The sequence below is a fragment of the Dendrobates tinctorius genome, unplaced genomic scaffold (genome assembly GCF_039654945.1).
Source record: "Dendrobates tinctorius isolate UK_male_01 unplaced genomic scaffold, ASM3965494v1 ptg000223l, whole genome shotgun sequence".
NCBI lineage: Eukaryota > Metazoa > Chordata > Amphibia > Anura > Dendrobatidae > Dendrobates > Dendrobates tinctorius.
In genome coordinates, this window is record NW_027361890.1 from 11,313,413 (window position 1) to 11,340,583 (window position 27,171).

At 47.6% G+C, this 27,171-nt stretch overlaps 1 long non-coding RNA gene across 1 annotated transcript; it reads left to right on the forward strand.

The window, feature by feature from the left end:
• Positions 1-27,171, forward strand: LOC141059000 (uncharacterized). The gene is made up of 7 exons (XR_012222361.1): positions 1-145; positions 20,903-20,968; positions 21,329-21,406; positions 21,631-22,635; positions 24,953-25,002; positions 26,105-26,335; positions 26,696-27,171. It is a non-coding gene; the product is annotated as an uncharacterized lncRNA (long non-coding RNA).

The window sequence follows — 27,171 nt, forward strand, 5'->3', positions numbered from 1 at the left end:
AGCTTGCAAGCAGGATCCTCACTCTTCATGGAATCTCTGCTGAGTTACTGCATATACTCGAGTGTAAGTCGATCACGGTATAAGCCGAGGCACCTAATTTTACCAAAAAAACCTGGGAAAACTTATTGACTCGAGTGTAAGCCTGGTAAGCATTGTCCCTTAATCCCCATCCTGGTATTTACAGCTCCCTCATCCCCATCCTGGTATGCACGGGCTCCTCATCCCTATACTTGCATGCATGGCTCCAGCCCTATCCGTGTATGCATGGCCCCATCCCTATCCTTGAATGCATGGCTCCATCCCTATCCTTGCATGCATGGCTCCATTGCTATCCTTGTATGTGTCATGATCCATGCTGGATCAGGACTGATAAAAGCACAAGTAACCTTTTTTTTTTCTTAAGCTATGCTTAAGTGGTTTTAGCCCCCCGGTGGAATATTGCACTGTGGTGTCGTTTGTTCTAAGTTTGCCCCCGGTGGTGGTGAGCGTCATTGCACCCTTGTTTCTGTAGTTAAGGTCACATGATTATAATGCAGGTGTGATTGCTGGCTCTGCTATAAAAGAGTCACAGGTGTTGCAATCAGTGTTGGTGATAGTGTTTATTTCAACCATCCTTGGTGGAGGAAGGAGCTGGAGAGCGTTCCTTGCAGCTGTCTTAGCCTGGTGTGGAAGGAATCATAGGGGATTTCCTTGTAGCTCTGACACAGCTTGGTGGCAGCAATTCAGGAGGAGAGCTGCATGCTGGTGGTGGACTCTGTTGCCAAGAGCAAGTGCAACAGAGTAAAGCTAAGTTGTGTTTCCCTGTCTGTGCTTTTCCTTAGTGTGTATTAGTACAGCAGTGGGGCCAGTGCCTGCACCACCCAGCTCCCTAGCAAGGGATAGGTGTAGGGTGTGCTAGGGCGACAGATTCGTGATCGGCGCCCGGTGCGGAATCGGCATAGGGAACTTTAGGGACACTGACTCAGGAGAGTGCAGAAGGTCTCCACGTCCCCTTTCCCTATCGCAGGGCCCACTGTTGTAACTGTTTCCCTACCCCTTGTCTTGTTGTTTTAGTTACCGGCCTGCGAGCCGTGTCACACAGGACAGTATCACGTGCCGCGTCCTGTTGTTTTAGTTACCGGCCTGCAGGTCGCATCACACGTGACATTATCACCAACCACAACTTTTTTTTCTGCTGAGCCATGGACCCAGTTCAGACCTTTGCCCAAATGCTGCAGACCCTTACTGATGAGATTAGGGGGCTGCACGGTGAGTTGGTGCAGCAACTGCAGCAGTTGGTGGGCTTTGGGGGCTTGGTTCAGAGACAGGCTCAGCCAGAACCCAAGATATCCCTCCCTGACAGATTTTCTGGAGGGAGAGATCAATTCTTGGTGTTTCAACAAGCCTGTACTTAAATTGTATTTCAGGCTGTGCCCTCGTTCATCAGGGAGTGAAGAGCAACGGGTGGGAATCATTATGTCCCTTCTTAAAGGGGATCCACAATCCTGGGCCTTCTCCCTACCAGATGATTCTCCATCTTTAGAGTCCGTGGACGAGTTCTTTGCGGCTTTGGCGCTTGTGTATGGGGATCCTGATGATGTCGCCTTGGCGGAATCCCGAATCCGTAGGTGTAAACAGGGAGCCCGGGTCGCTGAGGAGTACTGCTCAGAGTTTTGGAGATGGGCCACTAATACTCAGTGGAATGACCCTGCATCTTTGGAGACAAACCCTGCACACATTGACTCCTAAGTTGCAGGATACTCTGGTGCAGTACGCCGCCCCCAGGTCGCTGGAGGCCGCCATGTCCCTTGCCATCTGGGTGGATAGACACCTTAGGGAAAGACATATACAAAAAGTGCCCCCTGATGTCCTCACTAGGGAGGATCCACCAGTGCGGACGGAGGAACCCAGACAGCCCGGTGTTGTTGATACAAAAAAGGGGGTGTCTGCGGCTCGTCGTGGTGGGGGGTATTATTTTCCTGTTGAAAGCCTGGCCATTTTATGAGAGCCTGCCCAGTTCATGCCAAGTCTCCTGTCGAACCTATGCAAGTAGGAGGAGCTCGTTTGTTTTCGGAGCTGCCTACGGTTCGGGGAGTGGTGTCGGCATGTTTGTACTGTGGGCAGACTGGTCATGTCCTGAAGGCTTGCCCATTGCGTGCCAAATTATCTGTGCCATCTGAGAAGCTGCATTCTCCTGGTCACTTGGAGGGAGGCGACCAGGGAGTATACATTTCCTTCATTTTGCCCTCCCAAAGTACCATGTCAGCAGAGGTCTTTGCTGGCAGGGTACCGGAGGTGACACTGGTGTTTGTGGACAGCAGAGCAGGAGTTAGTCTGGTGGATGCTCGTTTTGTCCAGACTCATGGCCTGAGGTGTAGGACGCTAGCCCAGCCTATAAGCATCCAGGCCATAAACTCTGTTCCACTGAGCCAGGGGAGCTTGACCAAGGTTGTAGAGAATATCCATCTGCATATAGGACATCATGAGTCCTTGTCATGCTACGTCTTGGAGGGAATGCCAGTACCTATTGTTTTAAGCCTCCCTTGGCTGAAGAGACACAACCCGGTAATAGATTGGCGGTCGAGGGAAGTGGTCAGCTGGGGGCACTCGTGTGAGGGCTGCTGCCTAGGAACTACTGTCTCTGCCGTCTCTCTTCAGTGGACCCCTTCCTCTCCAGTGAGGGCAGCAGATGTGCTGCAGGAGAGTAGGGGCAAGTCTCAACCCTCGCCTTTGGCCAACTCTGGGGGGCGCAGACCTCGTGGTGGAAGGGTTTGGAGGGTGGTGTACCCCTTGGTGAGGTGCGGGGGTGTGAGTGTGGTGACACAGGGGGACGCCTCTGTTGTCAATCCCAGAAAGAGTTCTCCTAGTGGTGACAAATGAACGAGTGGCAATAAACGTTCAGGTCCAGACCTGTGTGTGAACGAGCGTGTATGGGTCGCCACCAAAAAACATCCAGTGGAAGTGTGTTGTGGAGTGTTACCAGCTCATACCAAACATACACATACACAACCCGTTCCCCAGGTCAGCTCTTCGGAGATGTGTGTTGCCTCCAGAACATACGCTGCCAATACCAGCTGGCTCGTTTCTCATCAACCTGACATGCAGGTAGTTGCTGGGGTGAACTCTGGGTCTGGGCGTCCCCGCTGTAGGTGGTTCCCTGATGGGGAGCGGTCCTGAGGGTCCAGAGGCCCCTCATTAAGGGGAGGGTACTGTCATGATCCATGCTGGATCAGGACTGATAAAAGCACAGGTAACTTTTTTTTTCTTAAGCTGTGCTTAAGTGGTTTTTGCCCCCAGTGGCAATTAGGATTATTGCACTGTGGTGTCGTTTGTTCTAAGTTTGCCCCCGGTGGTGGTGAGCGTCATTGCACACTTGTTTCTGTGGTTAAGTGCACATGATTATAATGCAGGTGTGATTGCTGGCTCTGCTATAAAAGAGTCACAGGTGTTGCAATCAGTGTTGGTGATAGTGTTCATTTCAACCATCCTTGGTGGAGGAAGTAGCTGGAGAGCGTTCCTTGCAGCTCTGTCTTAGCCTGGTGTGGAAGGAATCATAGGGGATTTCCTTGTAGCTCTGACAGAGCTTGGTGGCAGCGATTCAGGAGTAGAGCTGCATGCTGGTGGTGGACTCTGTTGCCAAGAGCAAGTGCAACAGAGTAAAGCTAAGTTGTGCTTCCCTGTTTGTGTTTTTCCTTAGTGTATATTAGTACAGTGGTGGGGCCAGTGCCTGCACCACCCAGCTCCCTAGCAAGGGATAGGTGTAGAGTGTGCTAGGGCGACAGGTTCGTGATCAGCGCCTGGTGCGGAACCAGCATAGGGAACGTTAGGAGCGTTAGGGACACTGACTCAGGAGAGTGCAGGAGGTCTCCATGTACCCTTACTCTATCACAGGGCCCACCGTTGTAACTGTTTCCCTACCCCTTGTCTTGTTGTTTTAGTTACCGGCCTGCAAGCCGTGTCACACAGGACAGTATCAAGTGCCGCGTCCTGTTGTTTTAGTTACCGGCCTGCTGGTCGCGTCACACAGGACGGGTCCACATGACATTATGCATGGCTTCATTTCTATGATTATGATTGGCCTGCATCAAAAAAACATTAAACAAAACATTACACTTACCTTTCTGTGCTCCCTCACAGCGTCTTGTTCTGGTGTCAGCAGCTGCTTTATGCTCCGCAACGCAGGGACGTCATGCACTGCTTACAAGCAGAGCTCAGCTGCTGGAATACTCACCGCTCCCCATGCCAGAACTCTGTGCATAAAGGGCAGTGAGTATTAAGTAGAGCGCACAGTGTCACGTGTGCTGCAACTTAAGAGAAATGAATATTCACTTCTCCACGCCATGGGAGTGGAGAGAGGTGTGCGCACTATTACAGAGAAATGAATGTTCATTGCCAGTGCAGTGAATATTCATTTCTCTTTAGCAGCGGGCACAGGCGTTAGCCGCAGCAGCCGGTTCTTGCCTCCTGTGACCGGCTGCTCCACCGCTGCCCCTCCCTCTCCATGTTCTGGACTCCTCACTCACTAGAGTATAAGCCAAGGGGGCCATTTTCAGCACAAAAAACTTTTCTGAAAAACTTGGCTTATACTCGAGTATATGTGGTATGTGTAAAGGCCCTTTTACATTTAGCGATGCACCAGCGATCCGACCCGGTCAGGATCGCTGGTGCATCGCTAAATGATCACTAGTGAGCTTTCACACAGAAAGATCTCACAGCGATGCAGCAGCGACGCAGCGGACGATACCTTTCACACACCGTGATCCTGGCGTCCGTCCTCCCGCCCGCCTCCACGCGTCGCTCGTCGTCACAGCAGGAAGCGGACGACGAGAAATGGAGCCGCCCGATCTCGCGCGATCAGCGATGGACAGCGGGGGAGCCGGTAGGAGGTAAGTATCACACATAGCGATATCGCTAGCGATATCGCTATAACGTCACAAAATCAGTAACGTTTTAGCGATATGGCTAGCGATATCGCTATGTGTAAAACCCCCTTTACTCTCCCAGGGCCCAGTGGTGTGGGGAGGCCCATCAGCCCAGGGTAAATTGTCCCATTATAATCCGCCACTGGCCACCGCAGGCCCTCACTGATAAATCCCTGCTCTCTGCGCACAGGACCTGTGACGAGGTCACAGGAGGGGAGGAGTCAGGGGTCACATGATCAGGCATCTCAGTCGGAGGCCCCTGATCATGTAACTCCTGACTCCTCCCCTCCTGTGACCTCATCATAGGTCCTGTGCGCACGCACAGCCCTTGATGTATGTAACTATGCAGGACTCTGCTGTGCTGGTTGTCATCGTGCTGAATCAGTCAAGTATGTGTGGGGTCAGGAGGGGATTACAGGGTGGATATAGCTGCGTGTGTGTACGAGGTGTATGGAGCGGAGCCGCGTGTGTACGAGGTGTATGGAGCGGAGCCGCGCGTGTACGAGGTGTACGGTGCGGAGCCGCGCGTGTACGAGGTGTACGGTGCGGAGCCGTGCGTGTACGAGGTGTACGCAGTGGAGCCACGCGTGTACGAGGTATACTGAGCGAAGCCGCGCGTGTACGAGGTGTACGGAGCGAAGCCGCGCGTGTACGAGGTGTGCGGAGCGAAGTCGCGCTTGTAGGACGTGTACGGAGCGGAGCTGCGCATGTAGGACGTGTACGGAGTGGAGCCACGTGTGTAGGACGTGTACGAAGCAGAGTCGTGTGTGTACGAGGTGTACGGAGCGGAGCCGCGTGTGTATGAGGTGTACGGAGCGGAGCCGCATGTGTACGAGCTGTACAGAGTGGAGCCGCGTGTGTACGAGGTGTGCGGAGCCATATGTGTACGAGGTGTACAGAGCAGAGCCATATGTGTAAGGAGCGGAGCCGTATGTGTACGAGGTGTACGGAGCGGAGCCGCGCATTTACGAGGTGTACGGAATGGAGCCGGGTGTGTGTACGAGGTGTATGAGCGGAGCCTTGTGTGTACAAAGTGTATGGAGCTGAGCCGTGTGTTTACGGAGCGGAGCGAAGCCGCGTGTGTATGAGGTGTTTGGAGCAAAGCCGCATGTGTACAAGATTTACAGAGCGTGGCCGCGTGTGTACAAGGTGTATAGAGCAGAGCAGCATGTGTACGAGGTTTACGTAGCAGAGCCATGTGTGTACTGAGTGGGGCCGTGTGTGCGAGGTGTATGGAGCGTAGTCACTCGTGTCCAAGGTGTACAGAGCGGAGCCGCGTATGTACGAAGCATACAAAGCGGAACCGTGTGTGTATGAGGTGTGCGGAGCCATGCATGTACAAGGTGTATGATGGGGAGCATTCATACCTCCCAACCATTCCAGATTTTGAGAGTCTGCGCCACTGTCCCGACCGGGAGCTGATTTTTCCTGTGGACACAGGAGTACATGGCGGAGCTCCGAGGAGCACTTGGAAACTCGCACGTGACGTTCCATCGGAAGTGACGTGCTGGAAGCTGACCTTAAATGAGGTAATTTCGGGAGGAGATTGTGACGGAACCATGGAGGCACTTCAGGGAGTGCTGTAGATTCATCACCGTGTCTTCCTCCGACAGCGCGGACAGCGAGATTGCCTTGGACTCGGGGATGTCGGCAATGTGAGAGGATCATGATATGTTCTGCACCAGGAGGCTCAGGTGGGCACTACAATGTGAGCCAGACTGGTATGGTATCTTTATAGAATTTTTCTTTCTTTATCTCTCTGTTTCTTTCTCTCTCTCTCTGTTCATTCTCTTTCTCTCTGTTCTTTTTCTCTTTTCTTTCTCTCTCTAATCTTTCTTTCTCTAATCTTTCTTTCTCTCTCTCTGTTCTTCCTTTCTTTCGCTCTGTTCTTTCTTTCCCCTTTCTTTCTTTCTTTCTCTCTTTCTTTCTCTCTATTCTTTCTCTCTATTCTTTCTCTCTCCCTCTCTGTTCTTTCCCCTTTCTTTTTCTCTCTCTTTGTTCTTTCTTTCTGTCCCCTCTTTCTTTCCCCCTCTGTTCTTTCTTTTTCCCCTCTTTCTTTCTCTCTGTTCTTTCGTTTTCTCTCTCTGTTTCTCTCTTTCTTCTTTCTTTCTCTCTCTCCTTTCTTTCTCTCTCCTTTCTTTCTCTCTCTCTGTTTTCTTTTTTCTCTCTCTCTTTTCTTTCTTTTCCTCAGTACCAGCCACTGTGACCACAGTACCAGCCACTATGCCCACAATGCCAGCCACTCTGCCCATAATGCCAGCCACTGTGCCCTCAGTACCAGTCAGTGTGATCAGCAGTGGTAAATGGGTGTGGTTGTGGCGTGGACATGGATGTGACTAGTTGTGAAATGGGTGTGGTCGGGCGGTCGGTAATCAATCATCATAGTGGAAGTCGTCTGTTTCCATCAACTTTGTTATATGTGGGCAATTCTAGTAAGGTGGGCACGAGATGGCGGGTCTTGTCACATCTGCCTCACACATAAGTTACTATGAGGTGTACTTTATTCCTGCCACGTTTCTTTCTTGGCCTACTGAGAGAAATGTTTTGACCAGTTCAAAGTTATACAACCTGAGGATTGTGCATGTGTGCGCTGTCTGCATGTAGTAATGTGTGTGTGTATTTATATATATATATATATATATATATATACACACACACTTACTCCGACCCCTATATAAACCCTGCCACTCTGACCGCCGTCCACTTTCCCATGCTCCTGTTCCAATCCTGTGGTGTTTTTCTCCCCTTGGTCCTCCACATGCTGAACATCTGGGACATGACTAATATTGCGCAATGTGCGCTTGTTCGTAGGCAGATGCAGCGTTGTGTCCAGTTTGTGAGGAGACGGTGACTTGTCTGTGGTGTTAACCCCTCTGCTGCCATGTTGGGCACAGCCTGTGACGAGGAGCATCTCTTCCTGTGTATCCGGCCACAGGCTGCACACGGGAGGCTGCTTCATCTATCTGGGGAAGTTCATGAAGCAGAAGCCTCTGTGTGACTCATGTGAAGTAACTTGGCTGACAGGTCATGGGTTCAGGTCAGCAGGTGATTGCAGACTATTAGCTGGTTTCGATGTTAGGTACAGGTGAGTCAGGACTAGATGTTGGGTGGAAGCTTTCCAGTATTTGTAAGGCCTCGTGCACACGCTGAGTATTTGGTGAGTTTTTACCTCAGTATTTATAAGGCCTCGTGCCCACGCTGAGTATTTGGTGAGTTTTTGCCTCAGAATTTATAAGGCCTCGTGCACACGTTGAGTATTTGGTGAGTTTTTCACTCAGTATTTGTAAGACCTCATGGACACGCTGAGTATTTCGTGTTTTTTACCTCAGTATTTGAGAGGCCTCATGGACACGCTGAGTATTTCGTGTTTTTTACCTCAGTATTTAACCCCTTCCCGCTCCTTGACGGACAGCATGCGTCATGAAAACTAGTGACTTCCCGACCCCGTCACATGACCCCGTCACATGACCGGGGGGCCCACAGAGTCAGAACAGCCCGGGGCCCTGGCTACCCTTAATCCACCCCAGGTTACTCTGTAATGTTAATTGTCTGTACAAGTACCCTTTTGAATGTAAAGTGCTGAGGAATATGATAGCGCTATGGAAATACAAATTATTATTATTATATTATCATTATTTATGGTCCTGGCTTCTTGTGTTTTAAAGCTGCATGTAGACTAAGGGTCCCGTTACACATAGCGACGCTCCAGCGATCCCGACAACGATACGACCTGGAAGGAACGCTGGTACATCGCTACATGGTCGCTAGTGAGCTGTCAAACAGGCAGATCTACTCAACGACGCAGCAATGATACGGCGATCCGTATAACAACGGCAGTCATTGGGACCTTGTCACACAGCAGCTATTCTGAAGACTCAGACCTCGATAGGCGTGCTTCATCTTTGCCTTTTCTATGCCCCTCTGCTCCGATTGGTTGCCACTAGAGTTGAGCGATACCAGCCGATACTTGAAAATATCGGATCGGAATGGATCGGCCGATCTTAAAAAAAAGTATCGGTATCGCTGATTCCGATACCGGCGACCAATGCAAGTCAATGGGGCCAAAATATCGGAATTAAAAAAAACCCCTTTCTTTCCTTGTAGGTTAATTCTACATGAAGAAAAACAACTAAGAATAATGTAGAATGTATTGTGGGAGGTGGAGGAGACATTAAAGCCATAGAGGTTTAGCCCAATCAAATGGAATAGAAGGAATTAAACTTTTTTTTTAAAGACGTTAGGAGTTACAAAGATATTGACTATGTTAGCCTCATTTATATTTTGCCAGACATGTATGTCTTCTTCTTCTTTCTTCTTCTTTCTTCTTCTTCTTCCTTTTTTTTACCTTCTTCTTCTTATTATTATTCCTTTTTTTACATTCTTCTTCTTCTTCTTCCTTTTTTCACATTCTTCTACTTCCTTTTTTTACATTCTTCTTCTTATTCCTTTTTTTACATTCTTCTTCTTCTTCCTTTTTTAAAATTCTTCTACTTCCTTTTTTTACATTCTACTTCTTCTTCCTTTTCTTACATTCTTCATATTCTTCTTATTCAACAATTATTATTCTACATAATCAACTTCTTCAATCTTCATCTTCCTATTCTTCTTCATCATATTCTTATTTGTGTCAGGCATTCCTGTAGTTGTTATCTAGAAAAGTTAGAAGTTTACACCTTCCGTTCTGCCTGTCACAAAAGATTTACAACAGGATTTGTCCGCGTTCAGTTTGGCCTGCAGCAGCAGGCCTTTTCCAGGGGCACCACGAGGAGGAACGGACTCACCCCCATACACTGCTTAGTCTTCTTCTGCTTATAAATAAGATAATATCATTTGCTCAGAGTATTAGTCTTATGCTTAATGTTCTTCTGCTTTGTTTTTTTATGCTTCTTTGTCTTCTCTCTCTTGTTGTTCTGCATCTTGGTGGTTGTCTTCCTGTTCTTTGTCCTCTTGAACCAGCTGATGGTACTGGCACCCGGAGGGGCAGCAGAAGGAACAAGAGCCAATGGCACTACCGAGGACCAGCTGACGGTGCTGGAACCCGGTTACTAAGCAGGAGGTACCTGTGCTACAAAGCACTACCAAGGACCAGCAGACGTTGCCGGAACTCGGATACCGAGATGGAGGCACCTAGGCCAAAGGCTCTGCCGAGAACCAGCTGACGGTGCTGGAACCCGGATGGGTAGCATAAGCTGCAAGAGCAAATGGAAATAGCGAGGACCAGCTGACAGTGCTGGCACCCGGAGGGGCAGCAGAAGGAATAAGAGCCAATGGCACAACCGAGGACCAACTGACGGTGCTGGAACCCGGTTACTAAGCAGGAGGTACCTGTGCTACAAAGCACTACCAAGGACCAGCAGACGTTGCCGGAACTCGGATACCGAGATGGAGGCACCTAGGCCAAAGGCTCTGCCGAGAACCAGCTGACGGTGCTGGAACCCGGATGGGTAGCATAAGCTGCAAGAGCAAATGGAAATAGCGAGGACCAGCTGACAGTGCTGGCACCCGGAGGGGCAGCAGAAGGAATAAGAGCCAATGGCACAACCGAGGACCAGCTGACGGTCCTGGAACCCGGTTACTAAGCAGGAGGTACCTGTGCTACAAAGCACTACCAAGGACCAGCAGATGTTGCCGGAACTCGGATACCGAGATGGAGGCACCTAGGCCAAAGGCTCTGCCGAGAACCAGCTGACGGTGCTGGAACCCGGATGGGTAGCATAAGCTGCAAGAGCAAATGGAAATAGCGAGGACCAGCTGACAGTGCTGGCACCCGGAGGGGCAGCAGAAGGAATAAGAGCCAATGGCACAACCGAGGACCAGCTGACGGTGCTGGAACCCGGTTACTAAGCAGGAGGTACCTGTGCTACAAAGCACTACCAAGGACCAGCACACATTGCCGGAACTCGGATACCGAGATGGAGGCACCTAGGCCAAAGGCTCTGCCGAGAACCAGCTGACGGTGCTGGAACCCGGAGGGGCAGCTGAAGTTACCCCTGAAAAGCAAAGTTGGCATGCCGCAAGCTGGCCGCAGTTACCGAATCACACAGTCCTACAGGGGGTGCTTGTCCTACTGGCACTACGGAACAAGCCTTTCTTACCAGAACCCGCAGTCCACATAGGAAGCACCTAAACTGCTGGCACCCTAGCCTCGGCTAACCCAACCGCAACACGACATGGCAACTTGGGGTGGCAAACTGACATTGACACTTCCCGGAAACAGCAGGCAAGGCTGGAACCAAGCTGGGCAGGAGGGAGTACCCGTGCCAAAGTCAGTTATGAGCAGCAACTGGCGATGTTGGAGCCCAGGGACAAGCACTTAGCAGGCTGAGGCCTGATGTGCTGTCAATTGGGAGGCAGCAGGACAGATTGCCATCAAAACAGCAGGGGAACAGCTGACGTTACTGAACCCCACAAACACAGGAGCTAGTGTTTTACTCTGTGAAGACGGCACTTCCGAGCAACAACTGGCTGTGTTGAAGCCCAGGGACAAGCACGGAGCAGGCTGAGGCTGCATTGAAGAAATTTTAAGATCGGTTGTAGACTTCTACTAATTTTAACCGTGCTCCACTTAGGCCTGTGGCTTCACTGATTTTCGTATTTCCCCTGTCCTCCAACCCCGCCAGTTACAGCTCCGAAGTGGCGTCTGCACAATCCACACTTGTTCCTGTGTTCCAGGTGTTCAGTCCGGTCAGTTAATCCCCTGTGATGTGTGTCCGGCAATGTCGCCTGCTCTGTCCACATTCCCATAACTAGTTATGGGAATGTGGACAGAGCAGGCGGCATTGCCGGACACACATCAGGGGATTAACTGACCGGACTGAACACCTGGAACACAGGATGGGAATGTGGACAGAGCAGGCGACATTGCCGGACACACATCAGGGGATTAACTGACCGGACTGAACACCTGGAACACAGGAACAAGTGTGGATTGTGCAGACGCCACTTCGGAGCTGTAACTGGCGGGGTTGGAGGACAGGGGAAATACGAGAGACAGTGGAGCCACAGGCCTAATTGGAGCACGGTTAAAAATCAGTAGTAGTAGGACTGTGTAGGCAGCAGGAGACTTTGCCATCCACACAGCAGAGGGGATCAGCTAGCGTTACTGAACCCCACTGAGACACGGGAGCAAGTGTCTCTTTCCGTGTGGACGGCACTTCCGAGCTACAACTGGCTGTGTTGAAGCCCAGGAAATAGGAGGGTGTAGGCAGAGGCCTACTGTCTTTGGAATGCGGAGACAGCAGGAGAGACTGCCATCCACACAGCAGGGGAACAGCTGACGTTACTGAACCCCACTGAGACACGGGAGCAAGTGTCTCTTTCCGTGTGGATGGCACTTCCGAGCTACAACTGGCTGTGTTAAAGCCCAGGAAATAGGAGGGTGTAGGCAGAGGCCTACTGTCTTTGGAATGCAGAGACAGCAGGAGAGACTGCCATCCACACAGCAGGGGATCAGCTAGCGTTACTGAACCCCACTGAGACACGGGAGCAAGTGTCTCTTTCCGTGTGGACGGCACTTCCGAGCTACAACTGGCTGTGTTAAAGCCCAGGAAATAGGAGGGTGTAGGCAGAGGCCTACTGTCTTTGGAATGCGGAGACAGCAGGAGAGACTGCCATCCACACAGCAGGGGAACAGCTGACGTTACTGAACCCCACTGAGACACGGGAGCAAGTGTCTCTTTCCGTGTGGACGGCACTTCCGAGCTACAACTGGCTGTGTTAAAGCCCAGGAAATAGGAGGGTGTAGGCAGAGGCCTACTGTCTTTGGAATGCAGAGACAGCAGGAGAGACTGCCATCCACACAGCAGGGGATCAGCTAGCGTTACTGAACCCCACTGAGACACGGGAGCAAGTGTCTCTTTCCGTGTGGACGGCACTTCCGAGCTACAACTGGCTGTGTTAAAGCCCAGGAAATAGGAGGGTGTAGGCAGAGGCCTACTGTCTTTGGAATGCGGAGACAGCAGGAGAGACTGCCATCCACACAGCAGGGGAACAGCTGACGTTACTGAACCCCACTGAGACACGGGAGCAAGTGTCTCTTTCCGTGTGGACGGCACTTCCGAGCTACAACTGGCTGTGTTGAAGCCCAGGAAATAGGAGGGTGTAGGCATAGGCCTACTGTCTTTGGAATGCAGAGACAGCAGGAGAGACTGCCATCCACACAGCAGGGGAACAGCTGACGTTACTGAACCCCACTGAGACACGGGAGCAAGTGTCTCTTTCCGTGTGGACAGCACTTCCGAGCTACAACTGGCTGTGTTAAAGCCCAGGAAATAGGAGGGTGTAGGCAGAGGCCTACTGTCTTTGGAATGCGGAGACAGCAGGAGAGACTGCCATCCACACAGCAGGGGAACAGCTGACATTACTGAACCCCACTGAGACACGGGAGCAAGTGTCTCTTTCCGTGTGGACGGCACTTCCGAGCTACAACTGGCTGTGTTAAAGCCCAGGAAATAGGAGGGTGTAGGCAGAGGCGTACTGTCTTTGGAATGCAGAGACAGCAGGAGAGACTGCCATCCACACAGCAGGGGAACAGCTGACGTTACTGAACCCCACTGAGACACGGGAGCAAGTGTCTCTTTCCGTGTGGACGGCACTTCCAAGCTACAAATGGCTGTGTTGAAGCCCAGGAAATAGGAGGGTGTAGGCAGAGGCCTACTGTCTTTGGAATGCGGAGACAGCAGGAGAGACTTCCATCCACACAGCAGGGGAACAGCTGACGTTACTGAACCCCACTGAGACACGGGAGCAAGTGTCTCTTTCCGTGTGGACGGCACTTCCAAGCTACAAATGGCTGTGTTGAAGCCCAGGAAATAGGAGGGTGTAGGCAGAGGCCTACTGTCTTTGGAATGCAGAGACAGCAGGAGAGACTGCCATCCACACAGCAGGGGAACAGCTGACGTTACTGAACCCCACTGAGACACGGGAGCAAGTGTCTCTTTCCGTGTGGACGGCACTTCCGAGCTACAACTGGCTGTGTTGAAGCCCAGGAAATAGGAGGGTGTAGGCAGAGGCCTACTGTCTTTGGAATGCAGAGACAGCAGGAGAGACTGCCATCCACACAGCAGGGGATCAGCTAGCGTTACTGAACCCCACTGAGACACGGGAGCAAGTGTCTCTTTCCGTGTGGACGGCACTTCCGAGCTACAACTGGCTGTGTTAAAGCCCAGGAAATAGGAGGGTGTAGGCAGAGGCCTACTGTCTTTGGAATGCAGAGACAGCAGGAGAGACTGCCATCCACACAGCAGGGGATCATCTAGCGTTACTGAACCCCACTGAGACACGGCAGCAAGTGTCTCTTTCCGTGTGGACGGCACTTCCGAGCTACAACTGGCTGTGTTGAAGCCCAGGGACAAGCACGGAGCAGGCTGAGGCTGCATTGAAGAAATTTTAAGATCGGTTGTAGACTTCTACTAATTTTAACCGTGCTCCACTTAGGCCTGTGGCTTCAATGATTTTCGTATTTCCTCTGTCCTCCAACCCTGCCAGTTATAGCTCCGAAGTGGCGTCTGCACAATCCACACTTGTTCCTGTGTTCCAGGTGTTCAGTCCGGTCAGTTAATCCCCTGATGTGTGTCCGGCAATGCCGCCTGCTCTGTCCACATTCCCATCCTGTGTTCCAGGTGTTCAGTCCGGTCAGTTAATCCCCTGATGTGTGTCCGGCAATGCCGCCTGCTCTGTCCACATTCCCATAACTAGTTAAGGGAATGTGGACAAAGCAGGTGACATTGCCGGACACACATCAGGGGATTAACTGACCGGACTGAACACCTGGAACACAGGAACAAGTGTGGATTGTGCAGACGCCACTTCGGAGCTGTAACTGGCGGGGTTGGAGGACAGGGGAAATACGAAAATCAGTGAAGCCACAGGCCTAAGTGGAGCACGGTTAAAAATCAGTAGTAGTAGGACTGTGTAGGTAGATAGTCCCTCAGAAAGCTCTGCACGACCAAGTTAAGCACATGTGCCAGACATGGGATGTGTGTGAGGTTGCCTAGGCCAAGAGCTGCCACCAGATTTCGGCCATTGTCACACACTACCAAGCCCGGCTGGAGATTCGCTGGCCCAAACCACACATCGCTCTCCTGCTTGATAGCATTCCAGAGCTCCTGCGCTGTGTGGCTTCGATTCCCCAAAGAAATTAATTTGAGTACAGCCTGTTGACGTTTGGCCACGGCTGTGCTCATATCGGTCGTAACAGGCTCCTGCTCTGCTGTTTCTGAGGAACTTGAGTAGGAGGAGGAGTCTATGTGTACAGACTGGAGTCCTGCAATCCGTGGCATTGGAAGAACACGTACAGCGCCACTCTCCAGATCTGTACCCGGCTCCACAACATTGACCCAGTGGGCAGTGAGGGAAAGGTATCGTCCCTGTCCATGGTTACTGGTCCACGCATCGGTGGTCAGGTGGACCTTGCTACTAACGACGTTTAGTAGCGCATGTTTTATTTTGCCCTCAACATGTTTCTGCAGGGCAGGGACGGCTCGCCTGCTGAAATAAAAGCGGCTGGGCACGTTGTATTGGGGGACTGCCAATGCCATTAAGTCCCGGAAGGTGTCAGTGTCCACCAGCCTGAATGACAGCATTTCAACTGCCAGAAGTTTGGCAATGCCAGCATTCAGAGACTGTGCTCGGGGATGGTTTGCCGAGTAAGGGCGCCTTTTATCCCATGCCTGTGCTACCGATGGCTGTGATGGATGGGAACGTGCTGCTATGGGTGGAATCTGACAGGGTCTCCGGACAACAGTGGCAGAGGTTCTTCCTTGGCGATCCTGTGAGGAAGCCGAACCAGCAGTGTGTGAGCTGGAGGAAGAGGCCCCAACACGAACTGAAGAGGTGGTAGGTGGTGCTGTACGTTGGCCTACGTCTTCAGGGTGTCTCTGCAACTCCAACTCGTGCTTGGTGCGGACATGTTTCCACATATTTGTGGTATTGAGGTTGCTGACATTTCTCCCTCTTTTGACTTTCTGATGACACAGCTTGCATTTGACAAAGCAAATGTCATCTGCAACTGTGTCAGAAAAGGACCACGCACTGCAAGTCTTGGGAGCGCCCGTCTTGCCTTTGGAATGAGGAATGCTCCTAACGGGTGCCGAAGTGGAGGGTACAGGCAACCAAGTCTTCCCCCTCCCTCTGCCTCCTGTTTTGGCCGGTAGGGGAATCTCTTCCTCCGAGCTGCTCCCACCACCTTCCTGTTCCTCACGCCATGATGGGTCAAGGACCTCATCATCTTCCCTCCCCTCTTCAAACAGCTGCTTCTCCGGGGTTGTCTCGCCAGCACCGTACGCACCAGAAAGTGGCAACTGAGTCTTGTCATCATCTGATGCGTACTGAGGTGTGCTGACCATAGGCACTGGCCCACTCGCCTCTTCAGATTCAGAGGGACAAAGAAGTTGCGCATCACTGCATACTCCCTCTTCTTCACATTCAGGAATGCTGCTTGGCTGGCCCCCTCTTTCCAAGCCAACAGATTCCGAGAACAGAAGTAGAGACTGTGATGGCTCCTGTCCATGTCTCTCTGACTGCCTGGGCACTTTGGCAGGTGGTGAAGAGACAGATGGTTGCTCTTCGGTGCTCTGGTCCTGAGAGGATGCGGAAGTAATTGAAGTCGATGCGTTAGCTGCCATCCATCCGACAACGGCTTCAATTTGTTCCTCCCGCAGCAGTGGGGTACGTTGAGGTCCTACAAAGCTGCGCATAAAGGACTGTTGCCTGCTAAAACTGGGGGATGCTGATCCACTGGTGCCCGCAGCAGGCCCAGAATCCCCACGTCCTCTACCTGCAGAATCCCCACGTCCTCTCCCTGCAGAATCCCCACGTCCTCTCCCTGCTGAAACTCCACGCCCACGCCCACGCGCCTTACTCCCTGCCTTCTTCATCTTGCCAGACTGCTTAAGATAGGCAGAAAAGTACAAAGGGGGGGCCTTAGTGTGCTTATTCCTGAACAGCTGGTTACAGGTACAAGAAACACTAATTTTATGAAGTGTGTGTGTGTGGACTACACTTTAATAGGAGCTGATGTGGCCTACACAAGTTCCAAATGTAGTGTTTGGTGAACTTTTTTTGTGGTTTTTTTGTTGGAAACAAACTCAAAGTATGTGAACAAAGAATTGAAACTGATAGTATCACCAACTTTTTGGAGCTATTACAATGCAGGCAGGTAACCTACAATGCAAAAGATGAGGCTCCAAAAAAATTGGGTAATACTAATCTGGCTGCGCCGGCAGGGCACAAGCCAGAAAAAAAGGCTCCTCTATCTACTCCTATATAGTGTTTGCAACCAACCAATGTTGATGGATACGGACGGATGCACACTAATAGGAGAAGAAAAAATGAGCAGCACTCAAAGACAAATATGTGTGAGGCAGTGACGCACGTTGAGCGTCCTACAACCAGACGTAGCTGCAGGACACTCTACTCAGCGTGAGCTGCACTCACACATAGTCAGAGACCTCTCAGACAGCCGTGAACATTGCAGCTAAGTGGGCACTGGCACTGACAGGCTGCAGAAAGGCTCCGCTGTGTACTCCTATATAGTGTTTGCAACCACCGTAGATGGAGACGGATGGATGCACACTATTAGAAGAAAATATGAGCTGCACTCAAATACAAATATGTGTGAGGCACTGACGCACACTGAGCGTCCTACAACCAGACGTAGCTGCAGGACACACTACTCAGCGTGAGCTGCACTCACACATAGTCAGAGACCTCTCAGACAGCCGTGAACAGTGCAGCAAAGTGGACACTAGCACTGAAAGGCTTCAGAAAGGCTCCGCTGTCTACTACTAGTGTTTGCAACCAACGTATATGGATACGGATGGAAGCACACCAGATTGAAATTATGTAAAAAATGCAGCTCAAAAATTAAAAGATGTATGAGGCAACAGTGATCACACTGGGTGGCCTACAGCCTGACGTGGCTGCAGGACCCACTCCACAGCGTGAGCTGCACTCACACAGCCCTTGCAGACAGCTGTGAACACTGCTGCTAGGGCAAAGAAGGCTACAGTGGTGGTTTATGTAGCCTGGGTAAAGCACTAGAAGTTTGGTGGAATCGCTATTTCTAACTGTCCCTCACAGTCTTCTACAGCAGCCTGTCCCTAACTGAATTCACAGCAGAGTGAACCAGAAATGGCGGCTGCGGTGGCTTTTATAGTGCATCATGACATCATTTCGGCAGCCAATCACAGCCATGCCAATAGTTAACATGCCTACATGCCTAACAGGATGTGCCCACACTTCGGAGGATTCCCATTGGCTTAATCAAAGCAAGCAGGCTCATAGCATGATGGGAACTTCCGATTCCGGTATCCGATATGACGAAAGTATCGGAAGTCAGTATCGGAATTCCGATACCGCTAATATCGGCCGATACCCGATACTTGCGGTATCGGAATGCTCAACACTAGTTGCCACTACTGCGCTATCACTATGCGGTTTGTTTCAGTGTCCCTGTCTGAATCGCTAGTGCACTATTTATTCGTGGATCCACTGTCACTGACACGGGGACATGCAATTATTATAACTAGAGTTGAGCGAAACGGGTCGAAAAATTTCAAAAGTCGCTGACTTTTGGCAAAGTCGGGTTTCATGAAACGAAACCCGACCCTAGGATGAGGTCGGCCACGAGGTCGGCGACTTACGCGCCAAAGTCGCGTTTCAAAAGTTTGTTTTGCGCTCTTTTTCAGCCAATCAGGATCCACGGACACTGTGGGCAACGTGATGACATAGGCACGGGTCACCACCATCTTTCAGAAGGGCATGCAAGTGATTGGCTTGCTTTGGTGGGCGTCACAGGGGGTATAAAAGGGCGTGCATGCCGACCGCCATCTTACTTCTGCCGATCTTAGCATAGGGAGAGGTTGCTGCTGATTCTGTAGGGAGAGCGTTAGGCAGGGAAGAAGAAAAAAAAACTGCTTCTGCTGCTAGCGATTGTGCCTGTACAACACACCAGTCACTGTGTGTGCAGTGCAAGGGGAGGCTATATAGTGGTGTATCAGTGGTGTTGGTTGTTGGGCTGCCTTCTAAGGCTTCCTGACAGCTGCATTGCTGTTTACCCACTGCTCTGCAAACTGCTTTTTTAAAAGCAATCCCAATTTTTTTTTTTTTGTCCTGCTGAGGTACTGAGCTGCAAACTGCTTTTTTAAAAGCAATCCCAATTTTTTTTTTTGTCCTGCTGAGGTACTGAGCGTGCATTTTTTCACACCATACAGCGGCGTACGCTCCTCACACAGTACCGTGTAACGGCTGTTATCACAGCCACAGTGAAGCTATCTGTGTCACTCTGTGAGAATAAGTCGAGGACATGTTCCGTTCTTACAGACCTGCACTCTAGGGAGATTCCTATTCTGCCCAATTCTATATACACCTTGTAGTTTGTGATACACTAGCCAATTTCTGCCTGTGACATAGCGCTCAGATATTCAGTGGGCCTCACACAATTCAAAAGTGTCCAGTGTCCACAAGTGTCTGCAGAAATTCAAAATCTCCGTTATCCTCTAGTCACTTTGGTCACAGCTGTGCCATCGAGCCTGTGACAGAGCGCTCAGATATTCAGTGGGTCTCACACAATCCAAAAGTGTCCAGTGTCCACTAGTGTGTGCAGAAATTCAAAATCTCACTTATCCTCTAGTCACTTTGGTCACAGCTGTACCATCGAGCCTGTGACATAGCGCTCAGATATTCAGTGGGCTCACACAATCCAAAAGTGTCCAGTGTCCACAAGTGTCTGCAGAAATTCAAAATCTCACTTATCCTCTAGTCACTTTGGTCACAGCTGTGCCATCGAGCCTGTGACATAGCGCTCAGATATTCAGTGGGCCTCACACAATCCAAAAGTGTCCAGTGTCCACAAGTGTCTGCAGAAATTCAAAATCTCCGTTATCCTCTAGTCACTTTGGTCACCCCCCCTCCCCCAAATTTCCCATAATTTTTTCTCCATTTCTCATTTATATTTATTTTCTATTTTCTATTTCAAATTTTCTTTTTTCTTTTCTTTTTTACTTTTTTCTTTTTGTTTCCACTTTTTAGCATGATTTGAGTATATCTTTATCCGTTTAGATCTAACCACCTCTTTTTATGTATTCTCCATTTTTCCCTTATTTACACATATTTTTTTCCTTTTTTTTCCTTTTTTTCCCTTTTTTACCTCTTTTCTTTTCCCCCTCCTTTTTCCCCCTCCTTTTCCTTTTTACATTATATTATTAAAACATCTCTTCCCCCCCCCTTTTTTTCCTTTATTTCCCCTTCTTTTTCCCCCTTTCCTTTTCTCCCTTCGTTTCAGTTTGGACTCCTACAATAGAGTATTGTTATTGTTATTTTTATTAAATCTGTGTAATGTATTGCTATAAGTATTGTCATTGGTTTATATATCTCCCATGTTCACCATGTTGTGCCTTACAACCGATATGTATGTATTTTTATCGGCTCCATATGGAGCTTTCATCTCCATTTATCTAACTTTGCCCATGGCGATATCTGCTCCCGCCCCTCGGCGTCTCTCCTGTGAGTAAGTCTCTCCCCAAGCGCTACTGCGCAGGCGCGGGTTACCCGCGCCATTTTCTTGGTGGTTTTCCCCTTATGGGCGACATGTTCCACTCCTTACTGCGCAGGCGCCGGCGTCTGACGTCACTTCCTGTCAGATGACCGACCCTGCCACCATTAAAGAGCGCTGATACAGACACAGCGCTCATTCACTGCACAGGCACGGCGGTGCCTGCATCCACCACTGCCACCAACGATTGTGAGTAACATGGAAGAGATTTCCATAACAACCGCTGCACCACCAATAGATCTCGCTTTTTACATGTCATTATGTGTATGTTTTTACACATAAGGCGATGTACCTTGGGCACACTGGCATAATTGTGGATCCTCTAGAATCACTTATCTTAAAGGTATTCATTTTTCCTCATGATTCCATGTGTAGCTCTGTCCTCATCATATCATACTTATTAGTATGCCTTTTTGGTGCATACCTATAAAAGATTTTCTCTTTTAAGGCAATTAGCTTTTGGCACATTCACACAGTTGTGGATCCCCTTGAACCAGGACCACTTGCTACAAAGGTATTCTAATTTTCCTGTTGATTTCATTCCTTCATTATACAAACTAGTCATTTAGAGTGTTACATCAGTTTAACCATAGGCCTACACCTTATATCCCACATTTACATGATCAATATACAAGTTTCCATTAGTCACACTATAAATGAAATATATCTGTCTACATTTCTGACCTTAATAGTACTAAGAACCATACGGTCTATAGACTCTTATAAAGACATTTTCATTACTTTGTAATATGTTTGTCTACATTACAATCATTATACTCTAGTATTGGTTCCCATCTGATTATATTCCCATCTAATCATATTCTCAAGCATTGGCTCCTATCTAATTATATTCTCATTCAACCTCCACTTACAGGACAATCCATTTACTCTAAAAACATTGTCTAACAGTGAAACTATCTAACCGATGACTACAATCTTTCTTCTCGAAGGGGTATGATATCAATATTTACTTATCGAGTGATACTCTGTCTGCCGCCATGCTTTCCTTTTCTCTGTTTCTTGTCTTAAAAATGTCTCTATACTCCCTAATGATCGTTTGGCACATAACATAAAGATGCTTCTCAAAGAGATACTTATTCTAAGATTTATTCTACATGTCATTTTTATTGTATATATTTGTCTGTAATTTTAATTGTATATATTTTATGTTTTCAGCGACTATATGATAAAGGCCATTGTGAGGCCGAAACGTCAAAAAAAGCTGTCGCTTCTTCACCGTCCAATAGAAATAAAGATTTTCCACTTTTGCAAAAATCCACGTGTGCAGTGACTTTATATTTGACTTATGCTAGCGGGACTACCAGTTCCCTTCTCACTAGCACCGTATATCCACACCTCTTAGTCGAGTGCTAACCATCTCTACTACTTGCCATATCTGATTTTTGGTTATCAGCACCGACTTAGTATCCATGACGTCAGAAACCTATATGTATGATGATGCCCTAGGATCAACGATCTTATCCAGAATCAGATCTAGTACAGATTTTCCCCATATTCCCAGCAGAGATATCAAGACGAGGGATTGGGAAAAGGAAAGAAAGAGACTCATAGCTTACGACTTACATTGTGCCACTTTGGGTGAATATCACAGACAAAGGAAAATTCCCCCGTGGTCTTCGAAGTCATCTGAAACCTACCCTCTTCTCAGATAATTCCAAATACTGTGCCACCTTTCAGAAAATCCTGAATAAATGCTCATTTGATATTATACTACTTACAATCGAATATCTTCAAGAAGCTATAAAAGAAACCGAAGAAAAAATAACTACCATTGAAAGCCAGTTATCCTCAACGCTTAATAGCACTGAATTCAATACTCTTAGAACCAAAGTGGATGCGGCTCTACTTTCACACCAGAAGACTCTTGAGGAAAGAAAAAGGTCTAAGTTCCAACGTGACACTGAGGACTATCTGAACAACAGGGTCTATAGATGGGAAGACCCAGCACCAAGACGCTTCCGGTCAAGAAATCGTCGCCAACCGGGAGGATACACAGCCTCCGGGGGATCCTCTCCTGTCGGAGGGTCTTCACCAGGTTCCGGGAGCGATGCTGGTGGAACATCTCTTCCAAGGGCTCCTTTTTTAGGCCAAAGAATAGGCCAACAAGGCGGTCGAGGAGGAGGAGAACAGAATCGACAGATGATACTCCGATCACAACAGGTAGGAGTCCAAACCTAGTCATCAACATTTCTGATTACTCTCTCTCTCCCTTAGAACTGAAGGTACTCAACCTGGGCCTCTCTTTTTGCCCTACACCCAGATGGGATTCCTTCCAGTTAGAAAAAGATCTACAACAGTTTTATCGGAACATTAGACTCAAGGTACACTTTGAGGACACAACATCAAAAACGACCAACACTGTAGGTATAGCCCCTTATCGTGACACTAACCCTTCCATCACCATAGATTCTCTAGGACTACGAAATCCTAGCAGTTTTATTCCACCTAAAACAAACCATGCTGTCGAGACCTTTGTGAATCTACTCGATAGAGACATTAAACAAACTATACATGAACAACGTTTGGGCCTACTCCCTGTCCGCCACAATTTACCATCAGCTGAGAAACAAGCAATTATATCCTTAAAAGACAATCCAAACATCATCATAAAACCAGCAGATAAAGTGGGTGCCATTGTTGTCATGAATAAAAACCAATATGTTGACGAAATTAGGAGACAGCTCTCTGACACAAAAACTTATAAAAAAATTCATAGTGATCCTACATATCAGATTCGTAAGAAAATCGACTGCATCCTTAATAAACATACACAACAAAGGACCATTGATACCAAAACCAAGACCTTTTTGACCAATTTACATCCAGTAACGCCAGTTTTGTATATTCTTCCCAAAATCCATAAAAATCTACATAATCCACCCGGACGTCCTATCGTCGCATCCACAGATTCAATTCTCAATCCCTTATCCATTTTCTTAGAAAAACTGTTAACCCCCTATACCCACATCACCAAATCGTTTATCCTGGACACAGGAGACTTCCTTAGTAGAATTCGTACTATCAACTGCATTCCACCCAATAGCATCCTTTGCACATTTGATGTCAATAGTTTGTACACATCTATTGCACATGACAAAGGAATTGATGCAGTCTCATCAACCCTAGACCAAGCTGGCATTGATTCAGGCATACATGAATTGTAGACCTATTGAATTTAGTTTTATGTGAAAACTTCTTTCGCTTTGAGGATGATTTTTTTGTCCAGATATGTGGGACTGCTACGGGCTCTAATGTAGCCCCTGCATATGCTAATCTTTACATGGACAAGTTTGAACATGACTATGTATATTCCAATACATTATTCCAACAATTCGCTGTTGTTTGGTACCGATATATCGACGACATTTTTTGTATTTGGCAAGGTGATTCTAATAGCCTATTCACATTCTACAATATAATCAATAGCGCCAGACAGGAACTGAAATTCACCATTTCACACAGTTTAGAATCCATCAATTTTTTGGACACCACAATACATAAGGATTCAAACGGTCAACTTACCTCTGATATTTACACCAAACCTACAGATTGTAATAATCTTCTCCTGTATGACAGCTGTCACCCGAAATCTACCCTCAACAGCCTCCCCCCGGTCACAATTTAAGAGAGTCACCAGAATTGTATCAGATCCCACTACCAGAGACTCAAGACTGCGGGAGATGTCAACAAAATTTAAAACAAGACACTACCCATCCACACTTTTAGCCTCCGAGATGACGAAGGCACTCACTAGTCCTGGCGACACCACTCACACTACATCAAAACCACCGAGACTCCCATTTGTCCATGGCCACCATCCCTCCATGCGAAGAATCCACAACTTAATTCGTAAGCATTGGTCTTTACTTACCAAGTCATATCCTAGAATTGAGATCTTTAAATCTCCACCTCTTATGTGTCTAAGAAGGCCCCAAAACATCAGGGACAAATTGCTTAGGGCTGATTTAGGATCTACCAATCAGACCACTCAACGTACACTTACAGGACAAAGGAGAACAGGCACTTTCCCGTGTCTTAGCTGCATGAGTTGCTCCAACATCATTAAAGGAAACGAAATTATTCACCCACGCACTGGTAAATCTTATCCCATCAGGGATTACTTCACCTGTGAATCAAATTTTGTCATATATATTATCAAATGTCCCTGTGGTTTACTGTATGTAGGTGAAACCACCCAAGCCATTAGAGATCGCATCTCTAGTCACAAGTCGACCATCAGGTGCGGAAAAACATGGCTTCCACTCCCTGCCCACTTCAAGGAAGCCCGGCATAATGTATCCCAGTTGAGATACCAGATCATAGAAAAAGTCCCTAGACCCAAGAGGGGGGGCAACCATGTTCGCTTACTAAAACAACGCGAAACCTACTGGATCTATACCTTTGACACTTTACATCCCAAGGGTCTCAACCGCGAAATTGATTGGTTAATCTAATAAACCCCTTTTTTTCTTTTTAGACCAATTGATCATTTTCTTGTATGGGTCTCTTTTGACATCCTCCATGGCGGTAAGACATATCAACCCCATTTTCTTATTTTACTTTTATTTTTATTTTTATTTTCATTTTTTCATTTCTTATTATTATTTTTATTTTTATTTTTTTCCATTTTTTCATCCATTTATTTTTCATCCCCTTTTTCCTTCTTTTATCATTATTTTTTCATCCCACCCTCCCTTCTCCCCCAAATTTCCCATAATTTTTTCTCCATTTCTCATTTATATTTATTTTCTATTTTCTATTTCAAATTTTCTTTTTTCTTTTCTTTTTTACTTTTTTCTTTTTGTTTCCACTTTTTAGCATGATTTGAGTATATCTTTATTCGTTTAGATCTAACCACCTCTTTTTATGTATTCTCCATTTTTCCCTTATTTACACATATTTTTTTCCTTTTTTTTCCTTTTTTTCCCTTTTTTACCTCTTTTCTTTTCCCCCTCCTTTTCCCCCCTCCTTTTCCTTTTTACATTATATCATTAAAACATCTCTTTCCCTCCCCCCCCCTTTTTTTCCTTTATTTCCCCTTCTTTTTCCCCCTTTCCTTTTCTCCCTTCGTTTCAGTTTGGACTCCTACAATAGAGTATTGTTATTGTTATTTTTATTAAATCTGTGTAATGTATTGCTATAAGTATTGTCATTGGTTTATATATCTCCCATGTTCACCATGTTGTGCCTTACAACCGATATGTATGTATTTTTATCGGCTCCATATGGAGCTTTCATCTCCATTTATCTAACTTTGCCCATGGCGATATCTGCTCCCGCCCCTCGGCGTCTCTCCTGTGAGTAAGTCTCTCCCCAAGCGCTACTGCGCAGGCGCGGGTTACCCGCGCCATTTTCTCGGTGGTTTTCCCCTTATGGGCGACATGTTCCACTCCTTACTGCGCAGGCGCCGGCGTCTGACGTCACTTCCTGTCAGATGACCGACCCTGCCACCATTAAAGAGCGCTGATACAGACACAGCGCTCATTCACTGCACAGGCACGGCGGTGCCTGCATCCACCACTGCCACCAACGATTGTGAGTAACATGGAAGAGATTTCCATAACAACCGCTGCACCACCAATAGATCTCGCTTTTTACATGTCATTATGTGTATGTTTTTACACATAAGGCGATGTACCTTGGGCACACTGGCATAATTGTGGATCCTCTAGAATCACTTATCTTAAAGGTATTCATTTTTCCTCATGATTCCATGTGTAGCTCTGTCCTCATCATATCATACTTATTAGTATGCCTTTTTGGTGCATACCTATAAAAGATTTTCTCTTTTAAGGCAATTAGCTTTTGGCACATTCACACAGTTGTGGATCCCCTTGAACCAGGACCACTTGCTACAAAGGTATTCTAATTTTCCTGTTGATTTCATTCCTTCATTATACAAACTAGTCATTTAGAGTGTTACATCAGTTTAACCATAGGCCTACACCTTATATCCCACATTTACATGATCAATATACAAGTTTCCATTAGTCACACTATAAATGAAATATATCTGTCTACATTTCTGACCTTAATAGTACTAAGAACCTTATGGTCTATAGACTCTTATAAAGACCTTTTCATTACTTTGTAATATGTTTGTCTACATTACAATCATTATACTCTAGTATTGGTTCCCATCTGATTATATTCCCATCTAATCATATTCTCAAGCATTGGCTCCTATCTAATTATATTCTCATTCAACCTCCACTTACAGGACAATCCATTTACTCTAAAAACATTGTCTAACAGTGAAACTATCTAACCGATGACTACAATCTTTCTTCTCGAAGGGGTATGATATCAATATTTACTTATCGAGTGATACTCTGTCTGCCGCCATGCTTTCCTTTTCTCTATTTCTTGTCTTAAAAATGTCTCTATACTCCCTAATGATCGTTTGGCACATAACATAAAGATGCTTCTCAAAGAGATACTTATTCTAAGATTTATTCTACATGTCATTTTTATTGTATATATTTGTCTGTAATTTTAATTGTATATATTTTATGTTTTCAGCGACTATATGATAAAGGCCATTGTGAGGCCGAAACGTCAAAAAAAGCTGTCGCTTCTTCACCGTCCAATAGAAATAAAGATTTTCCACTTTTGCAAAAATCCACGTGTGCAGTGACTTTATATTTGACTTATGCTAGCGGGACTACCAGTTCCCTTTTCACTAGCACCGTATAT